Here is a 27,426-nt window from a genome sequence, read left to right as displayed (position 1 = left end):
ACCACTGACATCACTAGGTGTAAACAACATCTCTCCTTTGCTGTGTATGTGACTATGGAGCTGTTTGGTGATGTCGTCTATTATGGCCTTCATAGAAGCAACAGGAGATTGTTGCATCCATCTAGAACCCTCAGAACTACAGTGCTATGATGTCACTCACTTCCACAGGCCTTGCAGAGTGTAAACAACAACAACCCAGCTTTGTTGTGTATGTAACCATAGGGATTTGTGATGTCACCTAGAACCTTCACAGCAGCGACAGCTTTATGAGGAGCATCAGCACTGCTCTGCCTGAGCAGAACCATCACCGCCATAGGTTGTCAAATAACCCGGATTTAACCCACACAGGTAAGTCCAATGGGGTGCAGGCATGTCCTCTATGCTTACAGCTTCCCGTGGGTGTTGGTTTGATACCGTTTGGGGACAGCCAAGGAGGCATCTGCAGGCAACAAAGGTAGGTGTGTGCTTGTGTGTGTGTTTCCTATGCAGATCCTAAGCCCAGTGTCACATGCAAGTAGGAGGAGTAAGAAGGGTTCCTGGCAAATCCGGGTTATGGATTGCATTTAAAAAGGCCCCGTGGGAGTGCAATGGGCCCCTGTCTTGCTGCTTAGCAATAATGGTATGGGTTTAGGTTCTGCTGTGTGTACTGGTGGTTGACTGCCCCCCAGCCCAGAGTGTGCATGGAAAATTGTCTGGCAGCCTCCCTGACAGCAAGCAGTGATAGTGCCCATGAAGGGGACCTTGTTGGGCCCGCCCCTTTCACGGTTATCGCTTCTCGGCCTTTTGGCTAAGATCAAGTGTAGTATCTGTTCTTATCAGTTTAATATCTGATACGTCCCCTATCTGGGGACCATATATTAAATGGATTTTTGAGAACGGGGGCCGATTTCGAAGCTTGCTTCCGTCGCCCTATGCATTGACCCGATATGGCAGTATCTTCGGGTACAGTGCACCACCCCCTTACAGGGTTAAAAAGAAAGATTCCTACTTTCATTGCTACCTGCTTGCTGGCTAGCCAGCTAGCCAGCCCTGTGGGCCTTGCTGCTGCTGCTGCAGCCAAAAAACAAAAGGTGGTGCTGCTGCTGCTTCTGCTGCTTCTGCTTCTGCTTGTGTCTGGCCGCTGTTGGAGCGTCCAGGCACAGGACTTCTGCTGCTGCTGACTAAATGGCCTCCTTAATTGGATCATTTGAGTAGCCAGCACACCTGTGCAGGTAGGGCATGACATGATAGGCAGCTGCCTTGATAGCGGGTGGGTGCTGAATGTTCCTAATTGACAAAATAAGATTAATGCTTATGAAGAAATATAAAATCTCATCCCTTCCCCAATATCGCGCCACACCCCTACCCCTTAATTCCCTGGTTGAACTTGATGGACATATGTCTTTTTTCGACCGTACTAACTATGTAACTATGTAACATAACATGGGGGGGGTCTCCTGGCTGTTCACACAGGTGTGTCATTGCTGTACATTGACCATGCATTGCTTCTGTGGTATTGCAAAGGCAAAGACAAATGCTTCCAGCCATCCATTGCACTAATGGATTGGTCATCAGCTGGCTGTCTATGTCCCGCATCAATATAGACCAAAGTACAGAGGGTTAGGCTATGCTATTGTGCACCTACCTGATGCATCAGAAGGTGCGAGGCCCTTGCTAAATTCTGTGCACAGACTTTGAGATCTATACTTTAGACTGTATCTAAACCTGCTCCAACATGGACTGACATTCTGGCCTACTTTCAGCCGATGCGACTTGTCTGTCGCTGAACAGTCGCTTTTTATGTATTCAGCACCTATGTATAATGTTGTAAAAATGCTCTAGAAGCTAAAGTCGCAGAAATGTCACACATATTTGGCCTGCAACTTTCTGTGCGACAAATTCAGACAGGAAAAATCAGTATAAATCCTTAGAAAATTATCCCCCAGTGTCTCCATCTGCTGGCGGTATTGAATAAGCATTGCTGCACTGATGGGGTATGCATTAGACGAAAAAAAAGAAGAAAAAGAAGAATAATACGCCCAGAAAAGAGGCGAAAAGGAGAAAAACGTAAAAAAACGTGAAAAAAAAGTAAGAGGAAGAGAAGGGAAAAAAAGGTGGAAATGGGTTTAAAAGTGATTTCGGCGGAGAAATATATATATATATATATATATATATATATATATATATATATATATATATATATACGCGCACACACACACATATATATAAACGTATTCTCCGTTGAGATATTGCAGCCGCTGCTGTGTCCAGGCCCAGGAGCCTTAGCACTGTGCTGTGATGTCACTCAATACCACTGACATCACTAGGTGTAAACAACATATCTCCTTTGCTGTGTATGTGACTATGGAGCTGTTTGGTGATGTCGTCTATTATGGCCTTCATAGAAGCAACAGGAGATTGTTGCATCCATCTAGAACCCTCAGAACTACAGTGCTATGATGTCACTCACTTCCACAGGCCTTGCAGAGTGTAAACAACAACAACCCAGCTTTGTTGTGTATGTAACCATAGGGATTTGTGATGTCACCTAGAACCTTCACAGCAGCGACAGCTTTATGAGGAGCATCAGCACTGCTCTGCCTGAGCAGAACCATCACCGCCATAGGTTGTCAAATAACCCGGATTTAACCCACACAGGTAAGTCCAATGGGGTGCAGGCATGTCCTCTATGCTTACAGCTTCCCGTGGGTGTTGGTTTGATACCGTTTGGGGACAGCCAAGGAGGCATCTGCAGGCAACAAAGGTAGGTGTGTGCTTGTGTGTGTGTTTCCTATGCAGATCCTAAGCCCAGTGTCACATGCAAGTAGGAGGAGTAAGAAGGGTTCCTGGCAAATCCGGGTTATGGATTGCATTTAAAAAGGCCCCGTGGGAGTGCAATGGGCCCCTGTCTTGCTGCTTAGCAATAATGGTATGGGTTTAGGTTCTGCTGTGTGTACTGGTGGTTGACTGCCCCCCAGCCCAGAGTGTGCATGGAAAATTGTCTGGCAGCCTCCCTGACAGCAAGCAGTGATAGTGCCCATGAAGGGGACCTTGTTGGGCCCGCCCCTTTCACGGTTATCGCTTCTCGGCCTTTTGGCTAAGATCAAGTGTAGTATCTGTTCTTATCAGTTTAATATCTGATACGTCCCCTATCTGGGGACCATATATTAAATGGATTTTTGAGAACGGGGGCCGATTTCGAAGCTTGCTTCCGTCGCCCTATGCATTGACCCGATATGGCAGTATCTTCGGGTACAGTGCACCACCCCCTTACAGGGTTAAAAAGAAAGATTCCTACTTTCATTGCTACCTGCTTGCTGGCTAGCCAGCTAGCCAGCCCTGTGGGCCTTGCTGCTGCTGCTGCAGCCAAAAAACAAAAGGTGGTGCTGCTGCTGCTTCTGCTGCTTCTGCTTCTGCTTGTGTCTGGCCGCTGTTGGAGCGTCCAGGCACAGGACTTCTGCTGCTGCTGACTAAATGGCCTCCTTAATTGGATCATTTGAGTAGCCAGCACACCTGTGCAGGTAGGGCATGACATGATAGGCAGCTGCCTTGATAGCGGGTGGGTGCTGAATGTTCCTAATTGACAAAATAAGATTAATGCTTATGAAGAAATATAAAATCTCATCCCTTCCCCAATATCGCGCCACACCCCTACCCCTTAATTCCCTGGTTGAACTTGATGGACATATGTCTTTTTTCGACCGTACTAACTATGTAACTATGTAACATAACATGGGGGGGGTCTCCTGGCTGTTCACACAGGTGTGTCATTGCTGTACATTGACCATGCATTGCTTCTGTGGTATTGCAAAGGCAAAGACAAATGCTTCCAGCCATCCATTGCACTAATGGATTGGTCATCAGCTGGCTGTCTATGTCCCGCATCAATATAGACCAAAGTACAGAGGGTTAGGCTATGCTATTGTGCACCTACCTGATGCATCAGAAGGTGCGAGGCCCTTGCTAAATTCTGTGCACAGACTTTGAGATCTATACTTTAGACTGTATCTAAACCTGCTCCAACATGGACTGACATTCTGGCCTACTTTCAGCCGATGCGACTTGTCTGTCGCTGAACAGTCGCTTTTTATGTATTCAGCACCTATGTATAATGTTGTAAAAATGCTCTAGAAGCTAAAGTCGCAGAAATGTCACACATATTTGGCCTGCAACTTTCTGTGCGACAAATTCAGACAGGAAAAATCAGTATAAATCCTTAGAAAATTATCCCCCAGTGTCTCCATCTGCTGGCGGTATTGAATAAGCATTGCTGCACTGATGGGGTATGCATTAGACGAAAAAAAAGAAGAAAAAGAAGAATAATACGCCCAGAAAAGAGGCGAAAAGGAGAAAAACGTAAAAAAACGTGAAAAAAAAGTAAGAGGAAGAGAAGGGAAAAAAAGGTGGAAATGGGTTTAAAAGTGATTTCGGCGGAGAAATATATATATATATATATATATATATATATATATATATATATATATATATATACGCGCACACACACACATATATATAAACGTATTCTCCGTTGAGATATTGCAGCCGCTGCTGTGTCCAGGCCCAGGAGCCTTAGCACTGTGCTGTGATGTCACTCAATACCACTGACATCACTAGGTGTAAACAACATATCTCCTTTGCTGTGTATGTGACTATGGAGCTGTTTGGTGATGTCGTCTATTATGGCCTTCATAGAAGCAACAGGAGATTGTTGCATCCATCTAGAACCCTCAGAACTACAGTGCTATGATGTCACTCACTTCCACAGGCCTTGCAGAGTGTAAACAACAACAACCCAGCTTTGTTGTGTATGTAACCATAGGGATTTGTGATGTCACCTAGAACCTTCACAGCAGCGACAGCTTTATGAGGAGCATCAGCACTGCTCTGCCTGAGCAGAACCATCACCGCCATAGGTTGTCAAATAACCCGGATTTAACCCACACAGGTAAGTCCAATGGGGTGCAGGCATGTCCTCTATGCTTACAGCTTCCCGTGGGTGTTGGTTTGATACCGTTTGGGGACAGCCAAGGAGGCATCTGCAGGCAACAAAGGTAGGTGTGTGCTTGTGTGTGTGTTTCCTATGCAGATCCTAAGCCCAGTGTCACATGCAAGTAGGAGGAGTAAGAAGGGTTCCTGGCAAATCCGGGTTATGGATTGCATTTAAAAAGGCCCCGTGGGAGTGCAATGGGCCCCTGTCTTGCTGCTTAGCAATAATGGTATGGGTTTAGGTTCTGCTGTGTGTACTGGTGGTTGACTGCCCCCCAGCCCAGAGTGTGCATGGAAAATTGTCTGGCAGCCTCCCTGACAGCAAGCAGTGATAGTGCCCATGAAGGGGACCTTGTTGGGCCCGCCCCTTTCACGGTTATCGCTTCTCGGCCTTTTGGCTAAGATCAAGTGTAGTATCTGTTCTTATCAGTTTAATATCTGATACGTCCCCTATCTGGGGACCATATATTAAATGGATTTTTGAGAACGGGGGCCGATTTCGAAGCTTGCTTCCGTCGCCCTATGCATTGACCCGATATGGCAGTATCTTCGGGTACAGTGCACCACCCCCTTACAGGGTTAAAAAGAAAGATTCCTACTTTCATTGCTACCTGCTTGCTGGCTAGCCAGCTAGCCAGCCCTGTGGGCCTTGCTGCTGCTGCTGCAGCCAAAAAACAAAAGGTGGTGCTGCTGCTGCTTCTGCTGCTTCTGCTTCTGCTTGTGTCTGGCCGCTGTTGGAGCGTCCAGGCACAGGACTTCTGCTGCTGCTGACTAAATGGCCTCCTTAATTGGATCATTTGAGTAGCCAGCACACCTGTGCAGGTAGGGCATGACATGATAGGCAGCTGCCTTGATAGCGGGTGGGTGCTGAATGTTCCTAATTGACAAAATAAGATTAATGCTTATGAAGAAATATAAAATCTCATCCCTTCCCCAATATCGCGCCACACCCCTACCCCTTAATTCCCTGGTTGAACTTGATGGACATATGTCTTTTTTCGACCGTACTAACTATGTAACTATGTAACATAACATGGGGGGGGTCTCCTGGCTGTTCACACAGGTGTGTCATTGCTGTACATTGACCATGCATTGCTTCTGTGGTATTGCAAAGGCAAAGACAAATGCTTCCAGCCATCCATTGCACTAATGGATTGGTCATCAGCTGGCTGTCTATGTCCCGCATCAATATAGACCAAAGTACAGAGGGTTAGGCTATGCTATTGTGCACCTACCTGATGCATCAGAAGGTGCGAGGCCCTTGCTAAATTCTGTGCACAGACTTTGAGATCTATACTTTAGACTGTATCTAAACCTGCTCCAACATGGACTGACATTCTGGCCTACTTTCAGCCGATGCGACTTGTCTGTCGCTGAACAGTCGCTTTTTATGTATTCAGCACCTATGTATAATGTTGTAAAAATGCTCTAGAAGCTAAAGTCGCAGAAATGTCACACATATTTGGCCTGCAACTTTCTGTGCGACAAATTCAGACAGGAAAAATCAGTATAAATCCTTAGAAAATTATCCCCCAGTGTCTCCATCTGCTGGCGGTATTGAATAAGCATTGCTGCACTGATGGGGTATGCATTAGACGAAAAAAAAGAAGAAAAAGAAGAATAATACGCCCAGAAAAGAGGCGAAAAGGAGAAAAACGTAAAAAAACGTGAAAAAAAAGTAAGAGGAAGAGAAGGGAAAAAAAGGTGGAAATGGGTTTAAAAGTGATTTCGGCGGAGAAATATATATATATATATATATATATATATATATATATATATATATATATATACGCGCACACACACACATATATATAAACGTATTCTCCGTTGAGATATTGCAGCCGCTGCTGTGTCCAGGCCCAGGAGCCTTAGCACTGTGCTGTGATGTCACTCAATACCACTGACATCACTAGGTGTAAACAACATCTCTCCTTTGCTGTGTATGTGACTATGGAGCTGTTTGGTGATGTCGTCTATTATGGCCTTCATAGAAGCAACAGGAGATTGTTGCATCCATCTAGAACCCTCAGAACTACAGTGCTATGATGTCACTCACTTCCACAGGCCTTGCAGAGTGTAAACAACAACAACCCAGCTTTGTTGTGTATGTAACCATAGGGATTTGTGATGTCACCTAGAACCTTCACAGCAGCGACAGCTTTATGAGGAGCATCAGCACTGCTCTGCCTGAGCAGAACCATCACCGCCATAGGTTGTCAAATAACCCGGATTTAACCCACACAGGTAAGTCCAATGGGGTGCAGGCATGTCCTCTATGCTTACAGCTTCCCGTGGGTGTTGGTTTGATACCGTTTGGGGACAGCCAAGGAGGCATCTGCAGGCAACAAAGGTAGGTGTGTGCTTGTGTGTGTGTTTCCTATGCAGATCCTAAGCCCAGTGTCACATGCAAGTAGGAGGAGTAAGAAGGGTTCCTGGCAAATCCGGGTTATGGATTGCATTTAAAAAGGCCCCGTGGGAGTGCAATGGGCCCCTGTCTTGCTGCTTAGCAATAATGGTATGGGTTTAGGTTCTGCTGTGTGTACTGGTGGTTGACTGCCCCCCAGCCCAGAGTGTGCATGGAAAATTGTCTGGCAGCCTCCCTGACAGCAAGCAGTGATAGTGCCCATGAAGGGGACCTTGTTGGGCCCGCCCCTTTCACGGTTATCGCTTCTCGGCCTTTTGGCTAAGATCAAGTGTAGTATCTGTTCTTATCAGTTTAATATCTGATACGTCCCCTATCTGGGGACCATATATTAAATGGATTTTTGAGAACGGGGGCCGATTTCGAAGCTTGCTTCCGTCGCCCTATGCATTGACCCGATATGGCAGTATCTTCGGGTACAGTGCACCACCCCCTTACAGGGTTAAAAAGAAAGATTCCTACTTTCATTGCTACCTGCTTGCTGGCTAGCCAGCTAGCCAGCCCTGTGGGCCTTGCTGCTGCTGCTGCAGCCAAAAAACAAAAGGTGGTGCTGCTGCTGCTTCTGCTGCTTCTGCTTCTGCTTGTGTCTGGCCGCTGTTGGAGCGTCCAGGCACAGGACTTCTGCTGCTGCTGACTAAATGGCCTCCTTAATTGGATCATTTGAGTAGCCAGCACACCTGTGCAGGTAGGGCATGACATGATAGGCAGCTGCCTTGATAGCGGGTGGGTGCTGAATGTTCCTAATTGACAAAATAAGATTAATGCTTATGAAGAAATATAAAATCTCATCCCTTCCCCAATATCGCGCCACACCCCTACCCCTTAATTCCCTGGTTGAACTTGATGGACATATGTCTTTTTTCGACCGTACTAACTATGTAACTATGTAACATAACATGGGGGGGGTCTCCTGGCTGTTCACACAGGTGTGTCATTGCTGTACATTGACCATGCATTGCTTCTGTGGTATTGCAAAGGCAAAGACAAATGCTTCCAGCCATCCATTGCACTAATGGATTGGTCATCAGCTGGCTGTCTATGTCCCGCATCAATATAGACCAAAGTACAGAGGGTTAGGCTATGCTATTGTGCACCTACCTGATGCATCAGAAGGTGCGAGGCCCTTGCTAAATTCTGTGCACAGACTTTGAGATCTATACTTTAGACTGTATCTAAACCTGCTCCAACATGGACTGACATTCTGGCCTACTTTCAGCCGATGCGACTTGTCTGTCGCTGAACAGTCGCTTTTTATGTATTCAGCACCTATGTATAATGTTGTAAAAATGCTCTAGAAGCTAAAGTCGCAGAAATGTCACACATATTTGGCCTGCAACTTTCTGTGCGACAAATTCAGACAGGAAAAATCAGTATAAATCCTTAGAAAATTATCCCCCAGTGTCTCCATCTGCTGGCGGTATTGAATAAGCATTGCTGCACTGATGGGGTATGCATTAGACGAAAAAAAAGAAGAAAAAGAAGAATAATACGCCCAGAAAAGAGGCGAAAAGGAGAAAAACGTAAAAAAACGTGAAAAAAAAGTAAGAGGAAGAGAAGGGAAAAAAAGGTGGAAATGGGTTTAAAAGTGATTTCGGCGGAGAAATATATATATATATATATATATATATATATATATATATATATATATATATACGCGCACACACACACATATATATAAACGTATTCTCCGTTGAGATATTGCAGCCGCTGCTGTGTCCAGGCCCAGGAGCCTTAGCACTGTGCTGTGATGTCACTCAATACCACTGACATCACTAGGTGTAAACAACATCTCTCCTTTGCTGTGTATGTGACTATGGAGCTGTTTGGTGATGTCGTCTATTATGGCCTTCATAGAAGCAACAGGAGATTGTTGCATCCATCTAGAACCCTCAGAACTACAGTGCTATGATGTCACTCACTTCCACAGGCCTTGCAGAGTGTAAACAACAACAACCCAGCTTTGTTGTGTATGTAACCATAGGGATTTGTGATGTCACCTAGAACCTTCACAGCAGCGACAGCTTTATGAGGAGCATCAGCACTGCTCTGCCTGAGCAGAACCATCACCGCCATAGGTTGTCAAATAACCCGGATTTAACCCACACAGGTAAGTCCAATGGGGTGCAGGCATGTCCTCTATGCTTACAGCTTCCCGTGGGTGTTGGTTTGATACCGTTTGGGGACAGCCAAGGAGGCATCTGCAGGCAACAAAGGTAGGTGTGTGCTTGTGTGTGTGTTTCCTATGCAGATCCTAAGCCCAGTGTCAAATGCAAGTAGGAGGAGTAAGAAGGGTTCCTGGCAAATCCGGGTTATGGATTGCATTTAAAAAGGCCCCGTGGGAGTGCAATGGGCCCCTGTCTTGCTGCTTAGCAATAATGGTATGGGTTTAGGTTCTGCTGTGTGTACTGGTGGTTGACTGCCCCCCAGCCCAGAGTGTGCATGGAAAATTGTCTGGCAGCCTCCCTGACAGCAAGCAGTGATAGTGCCCATGAAGGGGACCTTGTTGGGCCCGCCCCTTTCACGGTTATCGCTTCTCGGCCTTTTGGCTAAGATCAAGTGTAGTATCTGTTCTTATCAGTTTAATATCTGATACGTCCCCTATCTGGGGACCATATATTAAATGGATTTTTGAGAACGGGGGCCGATTTCGAAGCTTGCTTCCGTCGCCCTATGCATTGACCCGATATGGCAGTATCTTCGGGTACAGTGCACCACCCCCTTACAGGGTTAAAAAGAAAGATTCCTACTTTCATTGCTACCTGCTTGCTGGCTAGCCAGCTAGCCAGCCCTGTGGGCCTTGCTGCTGCTGCTGCAGCCAAAAAACAAAAGGTGGTGCTGCTGCTGCTTCTGCTGCTTCTGCTTCTGCTTGTGTCTGGCCGCTGTTGGAGCGTCCAGGCACAGGACTTCTGCTGCTGCTGACTAAATGGCCTCCTTAATTGGATCATTTGAGTAGCCAGCACACCTGTGCAGGTAGGGCATGACATGATAGGCAGCTGCCTTGATAGCGGGTGGGTGCTGAATGTTCCTAATTGACAAAATAAGATTAATGCTTATGAAGAAATATAAAATCTCATCCCTTCCCCAATATCGCGCCACACCCCTACCCCTTAATTCCCTGGTTGAACTTGATGGACATATGTCTTTTTTCGACCGTACTAACTATGTAACTATGTAACATAACATGGGGGGGGTCTCCTGGCTGTTCACACAGGTGTGTCATTGCTGTACATTGACCATGCATTGCTTCTGTGGTATTGCAAAGGCAAAGACAAATGCTTCCAGCCATCCATTGCACTAATGGATTGGTCATCAGCTGGCTGTCTATGTCCCGCATCAATATAGACCAAAGTACAGAGGGTTAGGCTATGCTATTGTGCACCTACCTGATGCATCAGAAGGTGCGAGGCCCTTGCTAAATTCTGTGCACAGACTTTGAGATCTATACTTTAGACTGTATCTAAACCTGCTCCAACATGGACTGACATTCTGGCCTACTTTCAGCCGATGCGACTTGTCTGTCGCTGAACAGTCGCTTTTTATGTATTCAGCACCTATGTATAATGTTGTAAAAATGCTCTAGAAGCTAAAGTCGCAGAAATGTCACACATATTTGGCCTGCAACTTTCTGTGCGACAAATTCAGACAGGAAAAATCAGTATAAATCCTTAGAAAATTATCCCCCAGTGTCTCCATCTGCTGGCGGTATTGAATAAGCATTGCTGCACTGATGGGGTATGCATTAGACGAAAAAAAAGAAGAAAAAGAAGAATAATACGCCCAGAAAAGAGGCGAAAAGGAGAAAAACGTAAAAAAACGTGAAAAAAAAGTAAGAGGAAGAGAAGGGAAAAAAAGGTGGAAATGGGTTTAAAAGTGATTTCGGCGGAGAAATATATATATATATATATATATATATATATATATATATATATATATATATACGCGCACACACACACATATATATAAACGTATTCTCCGTTGAGATATTGCAGCCGCTGCTGTGTCCAGGCCCAGGAGCCTTAGCACTGTGCTGTGATGTCACTCAATACCACTGACATCACTAGGTGTAAACAACATCTCTCCTTTGCTGTGTATGTGACTATGGAGCTGTTTGGTGATGTCGTCTATTATGGCCTTCATAGAAGCAACAGGAGATTGTTGCATCCATCTAGAACCCTCAGAACTACAGTGCTATGATGTCACTCACTTCCACAGGCCTTGCAGAGTGTAAACAACAACAACCCAGCTTTGTTGTGTATGTAACCATAGGGATTTGTGATGTCACCTAGAACCTTCACAGCAGCGACAGCTTTATGAGGAGCATCAGCACTGCTCTGCCTGAGCAGAACCATCACCGCCATAGGTTGTCAAATAACCCGGATTTAACCCACACAGGTAAGTCCAATGGGGTGCAGGCATGTCCTCTATGCTTACAGCTTCCCGTGGGTGTTGGTTTGATACCGTTTGGGGACAGCCAAGGAGGCATCTGCAGGCAACAAAGGTAGGTGTGTGCTTGTGTGTGTGTTTCCTATGCAGATCCTAAGCCCAGTGTCACATGCAAGTAGGAGGAGTAAGAAGGGTTCCTGGCAAATCCGGGTTATGGATTGCATTTAAAAAGGCCCCGTGGGAGTGCAATGGGCCCCTGTCTTGCTGCTTAGCAATAATGGTATGGGTTTAGGTTCTGCTGTGTGTACTGGTGGTTGACTGCCCCCCAGCCCAGAGTGTGCATGGAAAATTGTCTGGCAGCCTCCCTGACAGCAAGCAGTGATAGTGCCCATGAAGGGGACCTTGTTGGGCCCGCCCCTTTCACGGTTATCGCTTCTCGGCCTTTTGGCTAAGATCAAGTGTAGTATCTGTTCTTATCAGTTTAATATCTGATACGTCCCCTATCTGGGGACCATATATTAAATGGATTTTTGAGAACGGGGGCCGATTTCGAAGCTTGCTTCCGTCGCCCTATGCATTGACCCGATATGGCAGTATCTTCGGGTACAGTGCACCACCCCCTTACAGGGTTAAAAAGAAAGATTCCTACTTTCATTGCTACCTGCTTGCTGGCTAGCCAGCTAGCCAGCCCTGTGGGCCTTGCTGCTGCTGCTGCAGCCAAAAAACAAAAGGTGGTGCTGCTGCTGCTTCTGCTGCTTCTGCTTCTGCTTGTGTCTGGCCGCTGTTGGAGCGTCCAGGCACAGGACTTCTGCTGCTGCTGACTAAATGGCCTCCTTAATTGGATCATTTGAGTAGCCAGCACACCTGTGCAGGTAGGGCATGACATGATAGGCAGCTGCCTTGATAGCGGGTGGGTGCTGAATGTTCCTAATTGACAAAATAAGATTAATGCTTATGAAGAAATATAAAATCTCATCCCTTCCCCAATATCGCGCCACACCCCTACCCCTTAATTCCCTGGTTGAACTTGATGGACATATGTCTTTTTTCGACCGTACTAACTATGTAACTATGTAACATAACATGGGGGGGGTCTCCTGGCTGTTCACACAGGTGTGTCATTGCTGTACATTGACCATGCATTGCTTCTGTGGTATTGCAAAGGCAAAGACAAATGCTTCCAGCCATCCATTGCACTAATGGATTGGTCATCAGCTGGCTGTCTATGTCCCGCATCAATATAGACCAAAGTACAGAGGGTTAGGCTATGCTATTGTGCACCTACCTGATGCATCAGAAGGTGCGAGGCCCTTGCTAAATTCTGTGCACAGACTTTGAGATCTATACTTTAGACTGTATCTAAACCTGCTCCAACATGGACTGACATTCTGGCCTACTTTCAGCCGATGCGACTTGTCTGTCGCTGAACAGTCGCTTTTTATGTATTCAGCACCTATGTATAATGTTGTAAAAATGCTCTAGAAGCTAAAGTCGCAGAAATGTCACACATATTTGGCCTGCAACTTTCTGTGCGACAAATTCAGACAGGAAAAATCAGTATAAATCCTTAGAAAATTATCCCCCAGTGTCTCCATCTGCTGGCGGTATTGAATAAGCATTGCTGCACTGATGGGGTATGCATTAGACGAAAAAAAAGAAGAAAAAGAAGAATAATACGCCCAGAAAAGAGGCGAAAAGGAGAAAAACGTAAAAAAACGTGAAAAAAAAGTAAGAGGAAGAGAAGGGAAAAAAAGGTGGAAATGGGTTTAAAAGTGATTTCGGCGGAGAAATATATATATATATATATATATATATATATATATATATATACGCGCACACACACACATATATATAAACGTATTCTCCGTTGAGATATTGCAGCCGCTGCTGTGTCCAGGCCCAGGAGCCTTAGCACTGTGCTGTGATGTCACTCAATACCACTGACATCACTAGGTGTAAACAACATCTCTCCTTTGCTGTGTATGTGACTATGGAGCTGTTTGGTGATGTCGTCTATTATGGCCTTCATAGAAGCAACAGGAGATTGTTGCATCCATCTAGAACCCTCAGAACTACAGTGCTATGATGTCACTCACTTCCACAGGCCTTGCAGAGTGTAAACAACAACAACCCAGCTTTGTTGTGTATGTAACCATAGGGATTTGTGATGTCACCTAGAACCTTCACAGCAGCGACAGCTTTATGAGGAGCATCAGCACTGCTCTGCCTGAGCAGAACCATCACCGCCATAGGTTGTCAAATAACCCGGATTTAACCCACACAGGTAAGTCCAATGGGGTGCAGGCATGTCCTCTATGCTTACAGCTTCCCGTGGGTGTTGGTTTGATACCGTTTGGGGACAGCCAAGGAGGCATCTGCAGGCAACAAAGGTAGGTGTGTGCTTGTGTGTGTGTTTCCTATGCAGATCCTAAGCCCAGTGTCACATGCAAGTAGGAGGAGTAAGAAGGGTTCCTGGCAAATCCGGGTTATGGATTGCATTTAAAAAGGCCCCGTGGGAGTGCAATGGGCCCCTGTCTTGCTGCTTAGCAATAATGGTATGGGTTTAGGTTCTGCTGTGTGTACTGGTGGTTGACTGCCCCCCAGCCCAGAGTGTGCATGGAAAATTGTCTGGCAGCCTCCCTGACAGCAAGCAGTGATAGTGCCCATGAAGGGGACCTTGTTGGGCCCGCCCCTTTCACGGTTATCGCTTCTCGGCCTTTTGGCTAAGATCAAGTGTAGTATCTGTTCTTATCAGTTTAATATCTGATACGTCCCCTATCTGGGGACCATATATTAAATGGATTTTTGAGAACGGGGGCCGATTTCGAAGCTTGCTTCCGTCGCCCTATGCATTGACCCGATATGGCAGTATCTTCGGGTACAGTGCACCACCCCCTTACAGGGTTAAAAAGAAAGATTCCTACTTTCATTGCTACCTGCTTGCTGGCTAGCCAGCTAGCCAGCCCTGTGGGCCTTGCTGCTGCTGCTGCAGCCAAAAAACAAAAGGTGGTGCTGCTGCTGCTTCTGCTGCTTCTGCTTCTGCTTGTGTCTGGCCGCTGTTGGAGCGTCCAGGCACAGGACTTCTGCTGCTGCTGACTAAATGGCCTCCTTAATTGGATCATTTGAGTAGCCAGCACACCTGTGCAGGTAGGGCATGACATGATAGGCAGCTGCCTTGATAGCGGGTGGGTGCTGAATGTTCCTAATTGACAAAATAAGATTAATGCTTATGAAGAAATATAAAATCTCATCCCTTCCCCAATATCGCGCCACACCCCTACCCCTTAATTCCCTGGTTGAACTTGATGGACATATGTCTTTTTTCGACCGTACTAACTATGTAACTATGTAACATAACATGGGGGGGGTCTCCTGGCTGTTCACACAGGTGTGTCATTGCTGTACATTGACCATGCATTGCTTCTGTGGTATTGCAAAGGCAAAGACAAATGCTTCCAGCCATCCATTGCACTAATGGATTGGTCATCAGCTGGCTGTCTATGTCCCGCATCAATATAGACCAAAGTACAGAGGGTTAGGCTATGCTATTGTGCACCTACCTGATGCATCAGAAGGTGCGAGGCCCTTGCTAAATTCTGTGCACAGACTTTGAGATCTATACTTTAGACTGTATCTAAACCTGCTCCAACATGGACTGACATTCTGGCCTACTTTCAGCCGATGCGACTTGTCTGTCGCTGAACAGTCGCTTTTTATGTATTCAGCACCTATGTATAATGTTGTAAAAATGCTCTAGAAGCTAAAGTCGCAGAAATGTCACACATATTTGGCCTGCAACTTTCTGTGCGACAAATTCAGACAGGAAAAATCAGTATAAATCCTTAGAAAATTATCCCCCAGTGTCTCCATCTGCTGGCGGTATTGAATAAGCATTGCTGCACTGATGGGGTATGCATTAGACGAAAAAAAAGAAGAAAAAGAAGAATAATACGCCCAGAAAAGAGGCGAAAAGGAGAAAAACGTAAAAAAACGTGAAAAAAAAGTAAGAGGAAGAGAAGGGAAAAAAAGGTGGAAATGGGTTTAAAAGTGATTTCGGCGGAGAAAAATATATATATATATATATATATATATATATATATATATATATATATATGCGCACACACACACATAGATATAAACGTATTCTCCGTTGAGATATTGCAGCCGCTGCTGTGTCCAGGCCCAGGAGCCTTAGCACTGTGCTGTGATGTCACTCAATACCACTGACATCACTAGGTGTAAACAACATCTCTCCTTTGCTGTGTATGTGACTATGGAGCTGTTTGGTGATGTCGTCTATTATGGCCTTCATAGAAGCAACAGGAGATTGTTGCATCCATCTAGAACCCTCAGAACTACAGTGCTATGATGTCACTCACTTCCACAGGCCTTGCAGAGTGTAAACAACAACAACCCAGCTTTGTTGTGTATGTAACCATAGGGATTTGTGATGTCACCTAGAACCTTCACAGCAGCGACAGCTTTATGAGGAGCATCAGCACTGCTCTGCCTGAGCAGAACCATCACCGCCATAGGTTGTCAAATAACCCGGATTTAACCCACACAGGTAAGTCCAATGGGGTGCAGGCATGTCCTCTATGCTTACAGCTTCCCGTGGGTGTTGGTTTGATACCGTTTGGGGACAGCCAAGGAGGCATCTGCAGGCAACAAAGGTAGGTGTGTGCTTGTGTGTGTGTTTCCTATGCAGATCCTAAGCCCAGTGTCACATGCAAGTAGGAGGAGTAAGAAGGGTTCCTGGCAAATCCGGGTTATGGATTGCATTTAAAAAGGCCCCGTGGGAGTGCAATGGGCCCCTGTCTTGCTGCTTAGCAATAATGGTATGGGTTTAGGTTCTGCTGTGTGTACTGGTGGTTGACTGCCCCCCAGCCCAGAGTGTGCATGGAAAATTGTCTGGCAGCCTCCCTGACAGCAAGCAGTGATAGTGCCCATGAAGGGGACCTTGTTGGGCCCGCCCCTTTCACGGTTATCGCTTCTCGGCCTTTTGGCTAAGATCAAGTGTAGTATCTGTTCTTATCAGTTTAATATCTGATACGTCCCCTATCTGGGGACCATATATTAAATGGATTTTTGAGAACGGGGGCCGATTTCGAAGCTTGCTTCCGTCGCCCTATGCATTGACCCGATATGGCAGTATCTTCGGGTACAGTGCACCACCCCCTTACAGGGTTAAAAAGAAAGATTCCTACTTTCATTGCTACCTGCTTGCTGGCTAGCCAGCTAGCCAGCCCTGTGGGCCTTGCTGCTGCTGCTGCAGCCAAAAAACAAAAGGTGGTGCTGCTGCTGCTTCTGCTGCTTCTGCTTCTGCTTGTGTCTGGCCGCTGTTGGAGCGTCCAGGCACAGGACTTCTGCTGCTGCTGACTAAATGGCCTCCTTAATTGGATCATTTGAGTAGCCAGCACACCTGTGCAGGTAGGGCATGACATGATAGGCAGCTGCCTTGATAGCGGGTGGGTGCTGAATGTTCCTAATTGACAAAATAAGATTAATGCTTATGAAGAAATATAAAATCTCATCCCTTCCCCAATATCGCGCCACACCCCTACCCCTTAATTCCCTGGTTGAACTTGATGGACATATGTCTTTTTTCGACCGTACTAACTATGTAACTATGTAACATAACATGGGGGGGGTCTCCTGGCTGTTCACACAGGTGTGTCATTGCTGTACATTGACCATGCATTGCTTCTGTGGTATTGCAAAGGCAAAGACAAATGCTTCCAGCCATCCATTGCACTAATGGATTGGTCATCAGCTGGCTGTCTATGTCCCGCATCAATATAGACCAAAGTACAGAGGGTTAGGCTATGCTATTGTGCACCTACCTGATGCATCAGAAGGTGCGAGGCCCTTGCTAAATTCTGTGCACAGACTTTGAGATCTATACTTTAGACTGTATCTAAACCTGCTCCAACATGGACTGACATTCTGGCCTACTTTCAGCCGATGCGACTTGTCTGTCGCTGAACAGTCGCTTTTTATGTATTCAGCACCTATGTATAATGTTGTAAAAATGCTCTAGAAGCTAAAGTCGCAGAAATGTCACACATATTTGGCCTGCAACTTTCTGTGCGACAAATTCAGACAGGAAAAATCAGTATAAATCCTTAGAAAATTATCCCCCAGTGTCTCCATCTGCTGGCGGTATTGAATAAGCATTGCTGCACTGATGGGGTATGCATTAGACGAAAAAAAAGAAGAAAAAGAAGAATAATACGCCCAGAAAAGAGGCGAAAAGGAGAAAAACGTAAAAAAACGTGAAAAAAAAGTAAGAGGAAGAGAAGGGAAAAAAAGGTGGAAATGGGTTTAAAAGTGATTTCGGCGGAGAAATATATATATATATATATATATATATATATATATATGCGCACACACACACATAGATATAAACGTATTCTCCGTTGAGATATTGCAGCCGCTGCTGTGTCCAGGCCCAGGAGCCTTAGCACTGTGCTGTGATGTCACTCAATACCACTGACATCACTAGGTGTAAACAACATCTCTCCTTTGCTGTGTATGTGACTATGGAGCTGTTTGGTGATGTCGTCTATTATGGCCTTCATAGAAGCAACAGGAGATTGTTGCATCCATCTAGAACCCTCAGAACTACAGTGCTATGATGTCACTCACTTCCACAGGCCTTGCAGAGTGTAAACAACAACAACCCAGCTTTGTTGTGTATGTAACCATAGGGATTTGTGATGTCACCTAGAACCTTCACAGCAGCGACAGCTTTATGAGGAGCATCAGCACTGCTCTGCCTGAGCAGAACCATCACCGCCATAGGTTGTCAAATAACCCGGATTTAACCCACACAGGTAAGTCCAATGGGGTGCAGGCATGTCCTCTATGCTTACAGCTTCCCGTGGGTGTTGGTTTGATACCGTTTGGGGACAGCCAAGGAGGCATCTGCAGGCAACAAAGGTAGGTGTGTGCTTGTGTGTGTGTTTCCTATGCAGATCCTAAGCCCAGTGTCACATGCAAGTAGGAGGAGTAAGAAGGGTTCCTGGCAAATCCGGGTTATGGATTGCATTTAAAAAGGCCCCGTGGGAGTGCAATGGGCCCCTGTCTTGCTGCTTAGCAATAATGGTATGGGTTTAGGTTCTGCTGTGTGTACTGGTGGTTGACTGCCCCCCAGCCCAGAGTGTGCATGGAAAATTGTCTGGCAGCCTCCCTGACAGCAAGCAGTGATAGTGCCCATGAAGGGGACCTTGTTGGGCCCGCCCCTTTCACGGTTATCGCTTCTCGGCCTTTTGGCTAAGATCAAGTGTAGTATCTGTTCTTATCAGTTTAATATCTGATACGTCCCCTATCTGGGGACCATATATTAAATGGATTTTTGAGAACGGGGGCCGATTTCGAAGCTTGCTTCCGTCGCCCTATGCATTGACCCGATATGGCAGTATCTTCGGGTACAGTGCACCACCCCCTTACAGGGTTAAAAAGAAAGATTCCTACTTTCATTGCTACCTGCTTGCTGGCTAGCCAGCTAGCCAGCCCTGTGGGCCTTGCTGCTGCTGCTGCAGCCAAAAAACAAAAGGTGGTGCTGCTGCTGCTTCTGCTGCTTCTGCTTCTGCTTGTGTCTGGCCGCTGTTGGAGCGTCCAGGCACAGGACTTCTGCTGCTGCTGACTAAATGGCCTCCTTAATTGGATCATTTGAGTAGCCAGCACACCTGTGCAGGTAGGGCATGACATGATAGGCAGCTGCCTTGATAGCGGGTGGGTGCTGAATGTTCCTAATTGACAAAATAAGATTAATGCTTATGAAGAATTATAAAATCTCATCCCTTCCCCAATATCGCGCCACACCCCTACCCCTTAATTCCCTGGTTGAACTTGATGGACATATGTCTTTTTTCGACCGTACTAACTATGTAACTATGTAACATAACATGGGGGGGGTCTCCTGGCTGTTCACACAGGTGTGTCATTGCTGTACATTGACCATGCATTGCTTCTGTGGTATTGCAAAGGCAAAGACAAATGCTTCCAGCCATCCATTGCACTAATGGATTGGTCATCAGCTGGCTGTCTATGTCCCGCATCAATATAGACCAAAGTACAGAGGGTTAGGCTATGCTATTGTGCACCTACCTGATGCATCAGAAGGTGCGAGGCCCTTGCTAAATTCTGTGCACAGACTTTGAGATCTATACTTTAGACTGTATCTAAACCTGCTCCAACATGGACTGACATTCTGGCCTACTTTCAGCCGATGCGACTTGTCTGTCGCTGAACAGTCGCTTTTTATGTATTCAGCACCTATGTATAATGTTGTAAAAATGCTCTAGAAGCTAAAGTCGCAGAAATGTCACACATATTTGGCCTGCAACTTTCTGTGCGACAAATTCAGACAGGAAAAATCAGTATAAATCCTTAGAAAATTATCCCCCAGTGTCTCCATCTGCTGGCGGTATTGAATAAGCATTGCTGCACTGATGGGGTATGCATTAGACGAAAAAAAAGAAGAAAAAGAAGAATAATACGCCCAGAAAAGAGGCGAAAAGGAGAAAAACGTAAAAAAACGTGAAAAAAAAGTAAGAGGAAGAGAAGGGAAAAAAAGGTGGAAATGGGTTTAAAAGTGATTTCGGCGGAGAAATATATATATATATATATATATATATATATATATATATATATATATACGCGCACACACACACATATATATAAACGTATTCTCCGTTGAGATATTGCAGCCGCTGCTGTGTCCAGGCCCAGGAGCCTTAGCACTGTGCTGTGATGTCACTCAATACCACTGACATCACTAGGTGTAAACAACATCTCTCCTTTGCTGTGTATGTGACTATGGAGCTGTTTGGTGATGTCGTCTATTATGGCCTTCATAGAAGCAACAGGAGATTGTTGCATCCATCTAGAACCCTCAGAACTACAGTGCTATGATGTCACTCACTTCCACAGGCCTTGCAGAGTGTAAACAACAACAACCCAGCTTTGTTGTGTATGTAACCATAGGGATTTGTGATGTCACCTAGAACCTTCACAGCAGCGACAGCTTTATGAGGAGCATCAGCACTGCTCTGCCTGAGCAGAACCATCACCGCCATAGGTTGTCAAATAACCCGGATTTAACCCACACAGGTAAGTCCAATGGGGTGCAGGCATGTCCTCTATGCTTACAGCTTCCCGTGGGTGTTGGTTTGATACCGTTTGGGGACAGCCAAGGAGGCATCTGCAGGCAACAAAGGTAGGTGTGTGCTTGTGTGTGTGTTTCCTATGCAGATCCTAAGCCCAGTGTCACATGCAAGTAGGAGGAGTAAGAAGGGTTCCTGGCAAATCCGGGTTATGGATTGCATTTAAAAAGGCCCCGTGGGAGTGCAATGGGCCCCTGTCTTGCTGCTTAGCAATAATGGTATGGGTTTAGGTTCTGCTGTGTGTACTGGTGGTTGACTGCCCCCCAGCCCAGAGTGTGCATGGAAAATTGTCTGGCAGCCTCCCTGACAGCAAGCAGTGATAGTGCCCATGAAGGGGACCTTGTTGGGCCCGCCCCTTTCACGGTTATCGCTTCTCGGCCTTTTGGCTAAGATCAAGTGTAGTATCTGTTCTTATCAGTTTAATATCTGATACGTCCCCTATCTGGGGACCATATATTAAATGGATTTTTGAGAACGGGGGCCGATTTCGAAGCTTGCTTCCGTCGCCCTATGCATTGACCCGATATGGCAGTATCTTCGGGTACAGTGCACCACCCCCTTACAGGGTTAAAAAGAAAGATTCCTACTTTCATTGCTACCTGCTTGCTGGCTAGCCAGCTAGCCAGCCCTGTGGGCCTTGCTGCTGCTGCTGCAGCCAAAAAACAAAAGGTGGTGCTGCTGCTGCTTCTGCTGCTTCTGCTTCTGCTTGTGTCTGGCCGCTGTTGGAGCGTCCAGGCACAGGACTTCTGCTGCTGCTGACTAAATGGCCTCCTTAATTGGATCATTTGAGTAGCCAGCACACCTGTGCAGGTAGGGCATGACATGATAGGCAGCTGCCTTGATAGCGGGTGGGTGCTGAATGTTCCTAATTGACAAAATAAGATTAATGCTTATGAAGAAATATAAAATCTCATCCCTTCCCCAATATCGCGCCACACCCCTACCCCTTAATTCCCTGGTTGAACTTGATGGACATATGTCTTTTTTCGACCGTACTAACTATGTAACTATGTAACATAACATGGGGGGGGTCTCCTGGCTGTTCACACAGGTGTGTCATTGCTGTACATTGACCATGCATTGCTTCTGTGGTATTGCAAAGGCAAAGACAAATGCTTCCAGCCATCCATTGCACTAATGGATTGGTCATCAGCTGGCTGTCTATGTCCCGCATCAATATAGACCAAAGTACAGAGGGTTAGGCTATGCTATTGTGCACCTACCTGATGCATCAGAAGGTGCGAGGCCCTTGCTAAATTCTGTGCACAGACTTTGAGATCTATACTTTAGACTGTATCTAAACCTGCTCCAACATGGACTGACATTCTGGCCTACTTTCAGCCGATGCGACTTGTCTGTCGCTGAACAGTCGCTTTTTATGTATTCAGCACCTATGTATAATGTTGTAAAAATGCTCTAGAAGCTAAAGTCGCAGAAATGTCACACATATTTGGCCTGCAACTTTCTGTGCGACAAATTCAGACAGGAAAAATCAGTATAAATCCTTAGAAAATTATCCCCCAGTGTCTCCATCTGCTGGCGGTATTGAATAAGCATTGCTGCACTGATGGGGTATGCATTAGACGAAAAAAAAGAAGAAAAAGAAGAATAATACGCCCAGAAAAGAGGCGAAAAGGAGAAAAACGTAAAAAAACGTGAAAAAAAAGTAAGAGGAAGAGAAGGGAAAAAAAGGTGGAAATGGGTTTAAAAGTGATTTCGGTGGAGAAATATATATATATATATATATATATATATATATATATATATATATATACGCGCACACACACACATATATATAAACGTATTCTCCGTTGAGATATTGCAGCCGCTGCTGTGTCCAGGCCCAGGAGCCTTAGCACTGTGCTGTGATGTCACTCAATACCACTGACATCACTAGGTGTAAACAACATCTCTCCTTTGCTGTGTATGTGACTATGGAGCTGTTTGGTGATGTCGTCTATTATGGCCTTCATAGAAGCAACAGGAGATTGTTGCATCCATCTAGAACCCTCAGAACTACAGTGCTATGATGTCACTCACTTCCACAGGCCTTGCAGAGTGTAAACAACAACAACCCAGCTTTGTTGTGTATGTAACCATAGGGATTTGTGATGTCACCTAGAACCTTCACAGCAGCGACAGCTTTATGAGGAGCATCAGCACTGCTCTGCCTGAGCAGAACCATCACCGCCATAGGTTGTCAAATAACCCGGATTTAACCCACACAGGTAAGTCCAATGGGGTGCAGGCATGTCCTCTATGCTTACAGCTTCCCGTGGGTGTTGGTTTGATACCGTTTGGGGACAGCCAAGGAGGCATCTGCAGGCAACAAAGGTAGGTGTGTGCTTGTGTGTGTGTTTCCTATGCAGATCCTAAGCCCAGTGTCACATGCAAGTAGGAGGAGTAAGAAGGGTTCCTGGCAAATCCGGGTTATGGATTGCATTTAAAAAGGCCCCGTGGGAGTGCAATGGGCCCCTGTCTTGCTGCTTAGCAATAATGGTATGGGTTTAGGTTCTGCTGTGTGTACTGGTGGTTGACTGCCCCCCAGCCCAGAGTGTGCATGGAAAATTGTCTGGCAGCCTCCCTGACAGCAAGCAGTGATAGTGCCCATGAAGGGGACCTTGTTGGGCCCGCCCCTTTCACGGTTATCGCTTCTCGGCCTTTTGGCTAAGATCAAGTGTAGTATCTGTTCTTATCAGTTTAATATCTGATACGTCCCCTATCTGGGGACCATATATTAAATGGATTTTTGAGAACGGGGGCCGATTTCGAAGCTTGCTTCCGTCGCCCTATGCATTGACCCGATATGGCAGTATCTTCGGGTACAGTGCACCACCCCCTTACAGGGTTAAAAAGAAAGATTCCTACTTTCATTGCTACCTGCTTGCTGGCTAGCCAGCTAGCCAGCCCTGTGGGCCTTGCTGCTGCTGCTGCAGCCAAAAAACAAAAGGTGGTGCTGCTGCTGCTTCTGCTGCTTCTGCTTCTGCTTGTGTCTGGCCGCTGTTGGAGCGTCCAGGCACAGGACTTCTGCTGCTGCTGACTAAATGGCCTCCTTAATTGGATCATTTGAGTAGCCAGCACACCTGTGCAGGTAGGGCATGACATGATAGGCAGCTGCCTTGATAGCGGGTGGGTGCTGAATGTTCCTAATTGACAAAATAAGATTAATGCTTATGAAGAAATATAAAATCTCATCCCTTCCCCAATATCGCGCCACACCCCTACCCCTTAATTCCCTGGTTGAACTTGATGGACATATGTCTTTTTTCGACCGTACTAACTATGTAACTATGTAACATAACATGGGGGGGGTCTCCTGGCTGTTCACACAGGTGTGTCATTGCTGTACATTGACCATGCATTGCTTCTGTGGTATTGCAAAGGCAAAGACAAATGCTTCCAGCCATCCATTGCACTAATGGATTGGTCATCAGCTGGCTGTCTATGTCCCGCATCAATATAGACCAAAGTACAGAGGGTTAGGCTATGCTATTGTGCACCTACCTGATGCATCAGAAGGTGCGAGGCCCTTGCTAAATTCTGTGCACAGACTTTGAGATCTATACTTTAGACTGTATCTAAACCTGCTCCAACATGGACTGACATTCTGGCCTACTTTCAGCCGATGCGACTTGTCTGTCGCTGAACAGTCGCTTTTTATGTATTCAGCACCTATGTATAATGTTGTAAAAATGCTCTAGAAGCTAAAGTCGCAGAAATGTCACACATATTTGGCCTGCAACTTTCTGTGCGACAAATTCAGACAGGAAAAATCAGTATAAATCCTTAGAAAATTATCCCCCAGTGTCTCCATCTGCTGGCGGTATTGAATAAGCATTGCTGCACTGATGGGGTATGCATTAGACGAAAAAAAAGAAGAAAAAGAAGAATAATACGCCCAGAAAAGAGGCGAAAAGGAGAAAAACGTAAAAAAACGTGAAAAAAAAGTAAGAGGAAGAGAAGGGAAAAAAAGGTGGAAATGGGTTTAAAAGTGATTTCGGCGGAGAAATATATATATATATATATATATATATATATATATATATATATATACGCGCACACACACACATATATATAAACGTATTCTCCGTTGAGATATTGCAGCCGCTGCTGTGTCCAGGCCCAGGAGCCTTAGCACTGTGCTGTGATGTCACTCAATACCACTGACATCACTAGGTGTAAACAACATCTCTCCTTTGCTGTGTATGTGACTATGGAGCTGTTTGGTGATGTCGTCTATTATGGCCTTCATAGAAGCAACAGGAGATTGTTGCATCCATCTAGAACCCTCAGAACTACAGTGCTATGATGTCACTCACTTCCACAGGCCTTGCAGAGTGTAAACAACAACAACCCAGCTTTGTTGTGTATGTAACCATAGGGATTTGTGATGTCACCTAGAACCTTCACAGCAGCGACAGCTTTATGAGGAGCATCAGCACTGCTCTGCCTGAGCAGAACCATCACCGCCATAGGTTGTCAAATAACCCGGATTTAACCCACACAGGTAAGTCCAATGGGGTGCAGGCATGTCCTCTATGCTTACAGCTTCCCGTGGGTGTTGGTTTGATACCGTTTGGGGACAGCCAAGGAGGCATCTGCAGGCAACAAAGGTAGGTGTGTGCTTGTGTGTGTGTTTCCTATGCAGATCCTAAGCCCAGTGTCACATGCAAGTAGGAGGAGTAAGAAGGGTTCCTGGCAAATCCGGGTTATGGATTGCATTTAAAAAGGCCCCGTGGGAGTGCAATGGGCCCCTGTCTTGCTGCTTAGCAATAATGGTATGGGTTTAGGTTCTGCTGTGTGTACTGGTGGTTGACTGCCCCCCAGCCCAGAGTGTGCATGGAAAATTGTCTGGCAGCCTCCCTGACAGCAAGCAGTGATAGTGCCCATGAAGGGGACCTTGTTGGGCCCGCCCCTTTCACGGTTATCGCTTCTCGGCCTTTTGGCTAAGATCAAGTGTAGTATCTGTTCTTATCAGTTTAATATCTGATACGTCCCCTATCTGGGGACCATATATTAAATGGATTTTTGAGAACGGGGGCCGATTTCGAAGCTTGCTTCCGTCGCCCTATGCATTGACCCGATATGGCAGTATCTTCGGGTACAGTGCACCACCCCCTTACAGGGTTAAAAAGAAAGATTCCTACTTTCATTGCTACCTGCTTGCTGGCTAGCCAGCTAGCCAGCCCTGTGGGCCTTGCTGCTGCTGCTGCAGCCAAAAAACAAAAGGTGGTGCTGCTGCTGCTTCTGCTGCTTCTGCTTCTGCTTGTGTCTGGCCGCTGTTGGAGCGTCCAGGCACAGGACTTCTGCTGCTGCTGACTAAATGGCCTCCTTAATTGGATCATTTGAGTAGCCAGCACACCTGTGCAGGTAGGGCATGACATGATAGGCAGCTGCCTTGATAGCGGGTGGGTGCTGAATGTTCCTAATTGACAAAATAAGATTAATGCTTATGAAGAAATATAAAATCTCATCCCTTCCCCAATATCGCGCCACACCCCTACCCCTTAATTCCCTGGTTGAACTTGATGGACATATGTCTTTTTTCGACCGTACTAACTATGTAACTATGTAACATAACATGGGGGGGGTCTCCTGGCTGTTCACACAGGTGTGTCATTGCTGTACATTGACCATGCATTGCTTCTGTGGTATTGCAAAGGCAAAGACAAATGCTTCCAGCCATCCATTGCACTAATGGATTGGTCATCAGCTGGCTGTCTATGTCCCGCATCAATATAGACCAAAGTACAGAGGGTTAGGCTATGCTATTGTGCACCTACCTGATGCATCAGAAGGTGCGAGGCCCTTGCTAAATTCTGTGCACAGACTTTGAGATCTATACTTTAGACTGTATCTAAACCTGCTCCAACATGGACTGACATTCTGGCCTACTTTCAGCCGATGCGACTTGTCTGTCGCTGAACAGTCGCTTTTTATGTATTCAGCACCTATGTATAATGTTGTAAAAATGCTCTAGAAGCTAAAGTCGCAGAAATGTCACACATATTTGGCCTGCAACTTTCTGTGCGACAAATTCAGACAGGAAAAATCAGTATAAATCCTTAGAAAATTATCCCCCAGTGTCTCCATCTGCTGGCGGTATTGAATAAGCATTGCTGCACTGATGGGGTATGCATTAGACGAAAAAAAAGAAGAAAAAGAAGAATAATACGCCCAGAAAAGAGGCGAAAAGGAGAAAAACGTAAAAAAACGTGAAAAAAAAGTAAGAGGAAGAGAAGGGAAAAAAAGGTGGAAATGGGTTTAAAAGTGATTTCGGCGGAGAAATATATATATATATATATATATATATATATATATATATATATATATATATATACGCGCACACACACACATATATATAAACGTATTCTCCGTTGAGATATTGCAGCCGCTGCTGTGTCCAGGCCCAGGAGCCTTAGCACTGTGCTGTGATGTCACTCAATACCACTGACATCACTAGGTGTAAACAACATCTCTCCTTTG

General features: G+C 45.8%; 12 non-coding genes across 12 annotated transcripts; all 12 read left to right on the top strand.

The window, feature by feature from the left end:
• The first annotated feature begins 767 nt into the window (after positions 1–767).
• LOC130310124 (U2 spliceosomal RNA) lies at positions 768–958 on the top strand. The gene has a single exon (XR_008858679.1). It is a non-coding gene; the product is annotated as a U2 spliceosomal RNA (small nuclear RNA).
• Positions 959–3,056: 2,098 nt separating this feature from the next.
• Positions 3,057–3,247, top strand: LOC130310123 (U2 spliceosomal RNA). Its single transcript, XR_008858678.1, has one exon. It is a non-coding gene; the product is annotated as a U2 spliceosomal RNA (small nuclear RNA).
• A 2,096-nt stretch (positions 3,248–5,343) lies between these two features.
• On the top strand, positions 5,344–5,534 carry LOC130310122 (U2 spliceosomal RNA). The gene has a single exon (XR_008858677.1). It is a non-coding gene; the product is annotated as a U2 spliceosomal RNA (small nuclear RNA).
• Positions 5,535–7,628: 2,094 nt separating this feature from the next.
• On the top strand, positions 7,629–7,819 carry LOC130310120 (U2 spliceosomal RNA). The gene has a single exon (XR_008858675.1). It is a non-coding gene; the product is annotated as a U2 spliceosomal RNA (small nuclear RNA).
• A 2,094-nt stretch (positions 7,820–9,913) lies between these two features.
• LOC130310119 (U2 spliceosomal RNA) lies at positions 9,914–10,104 on the top strand. The gene has a single exon (XR_008858674.1). It is a non-coding gene; the product is annotated as a U2 spliceosomal RNA (small nuclear RNA).
• A 2,094-nt stretch (positions 10,105–12,198) lies between these two features.
• On the top strand, positions 12,199–12,389 carry LOC130310118 (U2 spliceosomal RNA). Its single transcript, XR_008858673.1, has one exon. It is a non-coding gene; the product is annotated as a U2 spliceosomal RNA (small nuclear RNA).
• A 2,084-nt stretch (positions 12,390–14,473) lies between these two features.
• On the top strand, positions 14,474–14,664 carry LOC130310117 (U2 spliceosomal RNA). Its single transcript, XR_008858672.1, has one exon. It is a non-coding gene; the product is annotated as a U2 spliceosomal RNA (small nuclear RNA).
• Positions 14,665–16,756: 2,092 nt separating this feature from the next.
• On the top strand, positions 16,757–16,947 carry LOC130310116 (U2 spliceosomal RNA). Its single transcript, XR_008858671.1, has one exon. It is a non-coding gene; the product is annotated as a U2 spliceosomal RNA (small nuclear RNA).
• Positions 16,948–19,025: 2,078 nt separating this feature from the next.
• Positions 19,026–19,216, top strand: LOC130310115 (U2 spliceosomal RNA). The gene has a single exon (XR_008858670.1). It is a non-coding gene; the product is annotated as a U2 spliceosomal RNA (small nuclear RNA).
• Positions 19,217–21,306: 2,090 nt separating this feature from the next.
• LOC130310114 (U2 spliceosomal RNA) lies at positions 21,307–21,497 on the top strand. The gene has a single exon (XR_008858669.1). It is a non-coding gene; the product is annotated as a U2 spliceosomal RNA (small nuclear RNA).
• Positions 21,498–23,587: 2,090 nt separating this feature from the next.
• On the top strand, positions 23,588–23,778 carry LOC130310113 (U2 spliceosomal RNA). Its single transcript, XR_008858668.1, has one exon. It is a non-coding gene; the product is annotated as a U2 spliceosomal RNA (small nuclear RNA).
• A 2,088-nt stretch (positions 23,779–25,866) lies between these two features.
• LOC130310112 (U2 spliceosomal RNA) lies at positions 25,867–26,057 on the top strand. The gene has a single exon (XR_008858667.1). It is a non-coding gene; the product is annotated as a U2 spliceosomal RNA (small nuclear RNA).
• Positions 26,058–27,426: the final 1,369 nt, after the last annotated feature.

The sequence above is a fragment of the Hyla sarda genome, unplaced genomic scaffold, assembly GCF_029499605.1.
Source record: "Hyla sarda isolate aHylSar1 unplaced genomic scaffold, aHylSar1.hap1 scaffold_1554, whole genome shotgun sequence".
NCBI classification, from domain to species: domain Eukaryota; kingdom Metazoa; phylum Chordata; class Amphibia; order Anura; family Hylidae; genus Hyla; species Hyla sarda.
The sequence above is the reverse complement of the archived record's forward strand: the minus strand, read 5'-3'. Positions and strand labels throughout refer to the sequence as shown.